This window comes from Teleopsis dalmanni, chromosome 1, assembly GCF_002237135.1.
Source record: "Teleopsis dalmanni isolate 2A chromosome 1, ASM223713v2, whole genome shotgun sequence".
Classification (NCBI taxonomy): Eukaryota; Metazoa; Arthropoda; class Insecta; order Diptera; family Diopsidae; genus Teleopsis; species Teleopsis dalmanni.
Window position 1 is genome coordinate 27,066,570 of NC_051846.1, and position 10,019 is coordinate 27,076,588.

Sequence of the window (10,019 nt, forward strand, 5' to 3'; positions counted from 1 at the left end):
TGTCAATTGCATTGAACAGTTTAAGAGCACGATAAATAATATACTATTAATTTAGTATAAATTTAAGAACAATAAATTATATTCAAAAGTATTATAAATTTATAGTATAAAATAAATTAAAATTAAAGCTGAAAAGCATATTTTAGCCGAAACACATATATAAAAAGTATAAAATAACAGTTCATATTTATTCATAAAGCAAAATTAAATAACAAAAAATAAAATAAAAAATAAAAATTGTTGATTAAATTCAAGTCAGTTTAAATAGTTTGCATTTTAATGCTAAACACACAAATTCAATTAAAAATTCGGTTTAAATAAGTAAAAGTAACAATCTTAAGGGATTTCGAACAAAAATGAAACTAAATCATAAAAACCAAAGCACTAAAAAAAATATTTTATAAAAAATTTCAACTCAAATCATGGCTTTACTGCTTGAAAATCCCCAAACAGTGTATTACACAAAAAAATATGATAAAATCTCCGCCTAAAACTATGCAATGAACTAAGCAACCACACTACTTCGTTACACAACAAAGCAACCAAACACATTTAGCATAAATTTAAATATTTACTCTTAAAAAAAAATATAAAAAAATAACTTACAAGAAGCTTTAAGTTTATATAAGGCTAGTTACAAGTAACGAAGCGTAAATTTTTATGAAAAAGAAAAATATGTATAATATTACAAAACGAAAAAGAATATGTATAGCATTGTAACGCCTAAAATCCTACCACCTTACACTCGTATATTTACGTAGAACGATCGGGGCTACTTTAAATGTCGTAAACTTAATGCGTTGAATATGTGTTTTTATTACTTGCTCTGTTACAGCTATAGCAAGATAGTGTATAGAAATCAGGTTGAGGGAATTGCCTTGAGGATGTTACTGACTTTAAGAGAAAGATGACGCACAAAATTATGCAGTGAAATATATATATATGTATACTTACATATACAATCTTGAGGAAATAAAATTCACACAAGTAATTGAAAAAATTGCATTAAAAACTGCAAAATAAAATATAGGGAACACATAGCATACCGAATGATGCTATGTAGGTATGCTACATTCAACTGAAAAGTATTTTAAATTTTGTTATATTGAAAGTTTTTATTAACATAACTGATAAAGAAAAATTTTCAAAACAAAAGAGGCTTTGAAGTGCTCTTTTTACTCTCTCCTCTTCTAACAGTTTAAAATTATATCATAAATATATAAGAATTAATGTGAAACAATTTAAAATTAAAAAGGGGATGTGGAAGCAATGTAATTGCATATTTCTAGGGGGAAATAAAATTGTTTATTTAAATAATATTTTAATTAAGATTACGGAAATGTTTTTAAAAAGGAAATATAAAAACAAGCACAGTACAAAAACGTATTTCATTTTTTTTTCTATAAGTATTCAATTAAAATATGTAAAAAATGATAATTAAGATCTTTATACATAAACTTACAACTAATTAAAGTAAAAGAATTTAATTAAATCAGTTTGAAGGACTATAAATTAGATAGCGATGAAGATAAAGGAATAAATTTATATGAATTGATATAAAACGATTATTATAAATCAAAATCATGTAAAACAATTTGTATACCTAACTTATATAAAGACGGTAAAAAGGATTTTGTACTTAAATAGATAATTTTTGAAAAACGGAAGAATATATTTTTTCAAATTCGTATACAAAATAAATAAATATACAAATGTAAATAAATATAAATACAAATATAAATAAATATAAATAAAATTATACACAAAATAAATTGAGTTAGACAAAATGGGTTTAAAAAGATTATGATTTGAATACAGAGGAGTATTATAAGCTTTGCTTATAAAAATTATATTAAAAATAAAATTATATTAAAAATAAAATTATATTAAAAATTATATTAAAAATTATATTAAAAATATTTTAAACTCTCTGACACAGCTAATTAATTAAAATTTTCTAAAATTTTGTAAATGCTGTGCGAATTTCTTTGAATCAATAATAAATATTAATAATAATATACAAACGGGTTCAAATATCAAAGAAATGACAGGGACAAAAATTTCAATAAATTAAATAAATTTTTGTCCATGTCTTTTCTTTGCTATTCGAATCCGCGCCTAAGTTTTAAAAAGTTTTTTTCATTATAAAGACTTTAAATATTAATAATAATATTGGGGTTTTAATACTGATTAATTTTTTTATTAAAAAATATCCGTGTACTTATTAATCATTGTTTTAATATAAATAACTTTAGAGATAAAATAATAACTTCTGCTTCAATGATTTGTTTTTATTTAAGATTCAATTTCATTATTTATTATTGTCATGCTTAAGATTAACAGTTTTACTTTTATATTATATTGTTAAAAATAAAGACATATTAGCGTAAGAAATTTTTGAAGTCCGCGAGACCAAAGAAAAATTTTGTTAAAATTCACATATGGTTGCACAATTAAAATTAAATTGAATACTCTTCTCCTATACTCTATCTAAATTTCATACTTTTTACATACATACCATATTCATATGTTATATTTAACATAAGATATATAAACAACAACAAACACTTGTACTCTTACCGCAAGGTAGAGTGAGTGCCTGTGTTTATGTAAAAAAAACCTGCTTTGCGGCGAGCGCCGTAAAATATGCAACACAATTTTGTACTTGTTACTTTTGCCGCTAGTTGTGAGTATAAATGCGGTTAATTTTATGCGTGCGAAAGTGGTTTTTGATGCCCCACAGAGGTTGGATTTATACTAAGTACAGATAGTATATAATATAGTACATATGCATTTTTTAATACAAACGTAGAAGGCAGTTTTTTCACGACAAGTGGGTAACATGAAACAAAATCCTTTAGTTTATTTTCTATTAGAAATATAAAAATTTATATTTCGAAATAACTTAAATTGGAAAATATTGTATTTATAAATAAAAAAAAAGGAAATTTTTAAAAAGATTTTTATTATCACTTAATCAGTAGTATTTTAAAATTTGTTATGTTTTCTTAAGTTAAAATTAAGGTACTATTGTCTTCATATCATTCCAATATCATATGGTTTAAAAAAATATTAAAAAAAAAAAAACTATTCCATATTATGGAAATGTCAAGGCTAAGTTATTCATTGCAATTTTAAACTAAACCCTAATGGACATTGTCAATTATAAATAAATAATTCAAATTTGCTGGTTGGTATAATCGGAGAAAATATTGCTAGTATCCACATCGCTAAGTTCAAGAAATAAATTTCTATAAAAATTTATGTCTACAAATTCTTTATATGAAATCTGTTTAAAGCAGCTTTCAAATCATAATTTAATAGACATAAAACAGCTGGACACATCTGCGAGTTGCAGTTTTATATCCGCAAAAGTTCTAAAAGATATTATGAAATACGTTGAAATACAAAATTTCAACTTCTGTAGCATATAAGTGAATGCAGTAAGGGAACAACTCAGTTAGAGATTGTATATGATTAAGACAAATTGCACATTATGAGCATGAAAATTGTTGCTTATGTTTCTTTAGATTTAATTTTAATAAATTTATAGAAGCTACTTATATAAAAAATTGTTCAAAAATCAGCAGAGAAATAAGTTGTTTCTTACATTGAAAATTAAATTCAGCTAATATTCTAGAGCTATATAAGAATATAATAAAAATATAATTTTATTATTACCTAAGAAAAAAAAAATGAATGAAATGTGATATCAAAACTTATGAATTTAAAATTCTACATAGTATAGTTGACCTGAGTTATTTTATAAAAATTGTGCCTGATATAAAAAGGGTTTTTTTTAACATTATACAAGCTATAACACCAAGGTGCAAGCAGCTTCTGAAATATTTTAATGCACTTTAGTGCACAGGTGTCCAGACAAGCCTCGCTTTCGTGAGAAAGCATAGCCAATGGAAATAATTCATCCACTGGTATAAATTTGTAGTTTTTGTGCTTACCTCTGTTTGTTTAAAATATCAGTAATACGAAAGAAAACATGCATGGACAAACCCTAATAGTTAAACCCTAATAGCTAATAGCTCACCAATAAACCAATAAAATTTCGTAAAGCCAACTATAACTTACGTTGCTGAAAATTGAACAATTTATGAAATGCATATAGCTTGGGAAATGCAGAAATTTATGTGCTAACATAGACAGATGTGTATATTTTACAATTAGACGTTACTATCAAAACTATAGAATAGCAATTCTAACTGAACCTGACAGCAATTAAGGCTCTCAATTCTCATCAGGTGACATTAAGACCAATGATAAATGGAGTGTCTTTAAAAACTCGCCAAAACAATCAGATAAGGATTCAATGTGTTTTGGGTTGCGTTAGACTTTCCAGCAAGAAAATTGCAGAAAAATTAGCCAAAAAAGAGTTAGCTTTGCAGTTTGTGGAACTATTCTGTGGCTGGAGAAGAGAACATTTCTTCTCACCCATTTAAAAATAAGAGGATAAACAAAGAAAATTATACTGGGACATTCTACCATTCGACTTGATAGAGACTTTCTACCTAACATACAACGTTTAGCGCATATATGTAATTCAGTAAGAATATTTTAAGAATTGATATAGGTATTCTAACAGAGGACTGCAGGCCACCAAACTTTGAAGTTATTTTAATGGAACTTTTAGGTTTCATAACGAAGAGATTGACACCTTATAAAGCATTTATCCCGTGTTCTATAACTTTGTAATGCTACTTTTTACTGATTTGCTATATTAACTATAATTTCTTTGCTATATATTAATTTGCTATATTCAACTTCTAATTGATTGGTTAATCCATAATGCTAGAAATAAGTTATATGTCTTTAATATCGGAAATAATTTTGAGGGCAAATTTGCATAACTGGTACTTGTTCCAGAAAAACGAGCTATTTAGTCTGTTGCGATTAAAGAGTTTGAAGAGTTTAAGAAGGAGGCGTGTATAAAGGGTGGGTGGGAATTTTAAGTGAACTCAATCTGGGACTAGACGGAGATACCTAGCCACTTTAAGACTGTGGGTTCAAATGTCAATTGGATGAAAGTTTGTGTGATGAAAGTTATGACAAACTCTTTTATTTTGCTATACCCTGATCTCAATTGAGCTAAGATAGTACTTGCTCCACTTAGGAAACGCCGTTCTTCCTGCGAGATATTGGATTCCAATGTATTCGTGTTAATTCCCTCGACGACTGATTTTTTGGCCATCACTCCGTATATAACACAGAAGATATTTAATGTTATCATTAATATTATCATTTTAATTATTAACTTCAAGCAGTAAGTATTGTGCTTATATTATATTAAATACAATTTTACATAATTCTACTACAATTTTTTTTAAAAAGCTTAAATTTAATACATATACTTTATTAATTCATTTGAGAATATATTATTACCTTTGAAACAAGCACACCCCATGATATATCCCATCATCAGCGTAACTTGTGCTTTACTGGGTACGCGCTGATGGTTGATTATATTATTGTATGTATTTTTGTTTTTTTTTTGTATTGTGTAAAGATACAATTTTTGTATCTTTTCAGTTGCCGCAATTATTGTTGTCAGGAGCACCGTTTTATATAACAACTTACAGACTATAGACAAAAATTATTGTGAGCGGTAATTGTATACAATTTCACTCGCACTACTATTGTATGACATTTATTTATCACAATTTGAAAAAAAAAAACGATTAAGTTGAGACGAGTATACGAGTAAAGTGTAAGATTAATGCTATAATACTTTTATTGGATATTGAATATTTGTAAATTTGTGCATTTGATTTATGTACATAAATTGTAGCGAGTATGTGCTTTTTATTTTTTTTTTAAATAAATTTATTATCACACAATTGCCGAAGTACTTTTGATAAAGCGTTGAATTATTAAAAATTCATTTGTGCGCTTAAAACTAAAAATGCTATTTTTATTAAGTTTTTTACACGCTTGTGACTTGATTGGCATTTTTCTTTGGTTTAAGATATTTTACATATTAACACTAAAAACTTTCAAATCTAAAAAGAAAAGAAAAATATAAATTTTTATTTTTATAATTTTAATTTCAAAAAATTAAATTATTTTTACATTTCAAAATTGAAAATTTTGGTGTGGACTGTACACTACGTGTGGACTGTACACTACGTGTGGACTGTACACTACGTGTGGACTGCAGTTGTTATTCTCATACATGGCAACAAAATCCTTGTGTCATTACTCATTAAAAAAAATAATCACATAAACATTAAAAAAAATGACGTTAAATGTAAAAGCCAATTCATCAAATTTAAATTGTCGTAAAGTCAAAACAACTCATTAAAATTTACAATGAATAATAGAGCGAACTGTAAAATGGCAAAGCCCATTCCGGCTCATACTTAAGCCGAAGCTCATCAAACAAACGCACCATAAAGTTCAGCTACAGGATATGTTTCTTTACAGGTCATAATTTATTTAATGTATCCTTGAGCAGCGTTTTAAATTGAAACACAAACTTTTGCCAAATACAATAAGCCTTAAATGCCTCATATATTGACAGCTGTAACGCATGCCTGAATTTTGTTTATACCGCAGATAAATTTTGTATCTTGTATCTCCTATCTTGTGTTTTTACAGTTTTTGTTTTTTTTTTCCTCCGGTTTTTGTGTTTTTGTGTTTGGCAATTTCTGTTAATTTTTAAAATGTGTTACCAGTTTAAATGTACGATTACAGGAGATACAGGATATATACACACTGAGCATTTAAAAAATGATGATTACTGTTACTTTGGAAAGCATACGAGTTATCTGCTGCCAAGGAGTAAGCTCTGAAAATGTATTTCAGACATAAACATTGTCTGCTAAGACGTATCTGTAAACGATTATTAGTGATAAAATATTCAACAAAGTTTGGAACTTTTTCTACTTTAAGATAGACAAAGTTTTCGTTTAAAAAGTGTATGCAGTAAAAAGGATCATTTAATGCCATAGAAAACTGGTGAACCACAAAATTGCATTACAAAGAGGAATAGAAAAGTTTTTTTTAAAATTCTTTTTTTTTATCTTTTTTTATTTAATTTTTTTTTTTTATTTTTTTGGTTGCTTAATGCAATTTATTGTCCTGGTGGGAAATAAAGTAAAGAAAAAGGATTTAGCAAATCAGATAAGTGCAGTAAATTTGTATAAATGAGAAAGTACTATGTACTTAAAATGGAGAAATTTTAAAATCTCTATTGAAAAATGAGGGTTGCAGGATAATACTAAGTCGTACTTAAATTTGTTCCGGAAAAGAAAATGCAAAAATAACTGTTATTATATGAATATTTAACATAAATGCTTTAAATATGCAAAGATTTAAAATGCAACCCAGAAAAATAGCAGTAGATTTTACTTGTGAAATTATTTATAACAATTTGTTTCAACGGCCGACTTCACGTAATAATTAAAATGGAAATAAACAATTATTAGACCTCGATTAAATTAATAGCCCTTTACAAATTAAATTCGTATTAGATAAAGCATAGTGAGTTTATAAGTAATTTTTTGCAACAACAAAAAGTGAGTGGATGATAATCAGTAATAATCACATCAATATAGTTTAGGATAACCTTTCAAAAACTACGAACAATCAAAAACTGACCACAAATAACAAAAATATGTATGAAATGCGTAAAATAGTTTTAGGTGACTATCAAAAAAGAAAGTCGAGGGGGCCTGATACTAAAGACGTTTCAGTTACCTTTTGTGAACTTGCTCATAATATAAATTGCAGACGTAAAAGTTGAAGACATGAAAAGCTGTTTGCAAGGTATACAATTATTTTGATTATTTTGCCCATAAAATACAAAAGCTTTATTAATCAGATAATATAATAACATTGTGATAGAAAGTTTTAAGAAAAAAAAATTGGTTCTACATAGACTCGCCATTATTGATGAAATATGAATCACACATAAAAATCAGGTAATCGTTCTACACTGTCACTACTGACAAAAATATCGACAACTTGTAACAATTCTATGATATTACCTTTAAATAAAAGTCAGAAAATTTACAGAGATTATAAACACTTCCTTTAATTGGTTTAAATAAATATTAATTTTAGATTTACATATAATAAATCTTGCTACGCGTGGGCATGGTTGCTTCGGTTAGAAAGTTGGCCGAAAAACGCAATGGTTTCAAATTTTAAAGATTTCTATTAAAAAAGATAAAGCAAAACAAGGTATATGCAAAGGTATACACATACCTCTGAAACATACAAATGATCAAACATTTATTAAACAGACTGAAAAGGTTCCTAAGAAGGAAAAAACTGTGTTGTCATGCTGGATGAGGGTAATGGTTTTTGGGTATTTCCCTGATTAATAACCTCAAAATTGATACCAGATAAATTGAAGCATACTATGCTATAACAACATACAAGGTGAGATGAAAAAACTGCAACAAAGTAAAACGCCATAATTTTTTCATTTTTTTTAAATTTTATTGAATGAAAGCAAAAAATGTCGGAAATAACATCAAATTTGAGAATCGGTTTAGATTTGTTCGAATTGGCCACCTTTGGCCCGAAAGTGGCTCTGCGGTATTTTGTCCCATTCTCGGCGAAGCGCTTGCTTGAGATGATCGACACTTTGGTATTTTTTAGTTCCAACCTTGCTTTCCAAAATACCCCAGGCACAATAGTCCAACGGATTGGCATCCGGAGATTTTGGTGGCCATTGTGCGGTGGAAATGAAGCGAGGAACCTCATTTCTTAACCATTCTTGGATGGCGCGTGCTGAGTGCGATGGTGCTGAGTCCTGTTGGAATGTCCAAGGTCTGCGGCCGAAATGTTTGCGTGCCCAGGGCTTCAGAACTCCCTCCAAAATATTTTCGCGATAGATTTGCGCATTTAATTTGACACCACGGTCGATGAATACGAGCGGCGAGCGACCATCGGCTGTTATGGCGGCCCACACCATCACCATGGCCGGCTTTTGAGTTGTGATGGCCAACCGAAGTTGCAAATTTTCAGCTGACCTCTCTGGCAAGTAAACACGATCATTTTGTTTGTTTACAAACTGCTGGATAACGAATGGTTTCTCATCGGAGAAAACCAAATTCGGCAGTTCACCACTTTCGGCCAAGCGAAACAACTCTTTAGCTTTTTCGAGTCTAACTTTTTTTTGCGCATCAGTAAGATCTTGCACTTTTTGGAACTTGAATGGCTTTAGTCCAAGCTCATTTTTCAATATTTGCCGAATGGCATATTGCGATATGTTCAGCTCACGAGCCATTTTTCGTCCACTGCGACGCGGATTTCGTTCAATTCGCTTTTTCACTTTTCGAACCATTTCTGCCGATGTTGCTGTTTTTTTTCGTCCACTTCCTTGACGTCGGGCTACGCTACCAGTATCATGGTAACGAGCGATGGTACGAGACACAAAACATTTATTCACTTCTAAATGCTGGAGGGCTCTAACGATAGCCACTTGTGGTTTTCCAGCCAAATGCAAAGCAATCACACTATCACGCTTGAATTCCATCACAAATAACTTTTTTTTTGAAAAATTCCCACCAAAATGCTTTTGTGCGCTTGTAAACAATATAATGAGCTGTCACTAGAATAAATCTGACAGCTGTGGGACGAGCGGTTTAGAAATGACAGCAGTCTGAAGTTGGTTGCAGTTTTTTCATCTCACCTTGTATTATACAGTTATATTATAGTAGAGCTTTCTCATAATCACCAAATGTCACCAAATGTTTTATAACACCGAGATACTGCCCCGACTTACAGGTCACACTACGGTAATCGCCATGGTTTAAATTGATGAAATTAGTTGATATTTACCAGATCTGATCATTAGAGATTAATCTTAATGTAAATTTGGATTAGAACTAAAGGTTTTCTTTAGTTTATGGAGCGGATTCTGCTATATTATACAGTAAGCAGTACCACGAATCGCAGGTCACATTACGAAAATCTCTATAGCTTTGTGGCGACCCAGTTGGCTGTGCATTTATTGAGATTGAAAACCAAAATTCAATTTCAAATATTTAAAGGTT

The 10,019-nt window shown here is 29.1% G+C and overlaps 1 protein-coding gene across 1 annotated transcript in view; it reads left to right on the forward strand.

Moving 5' to 3' along the window:
- The window catches only part of LOC119673288 (lipase member I-like), a gene marked incomplete in the record, with an annotated part of 638,721 nt that overhangs the window by 377,060 nt on the left and 251,642 nt on the right, over positions 1-10,019 (forward strand).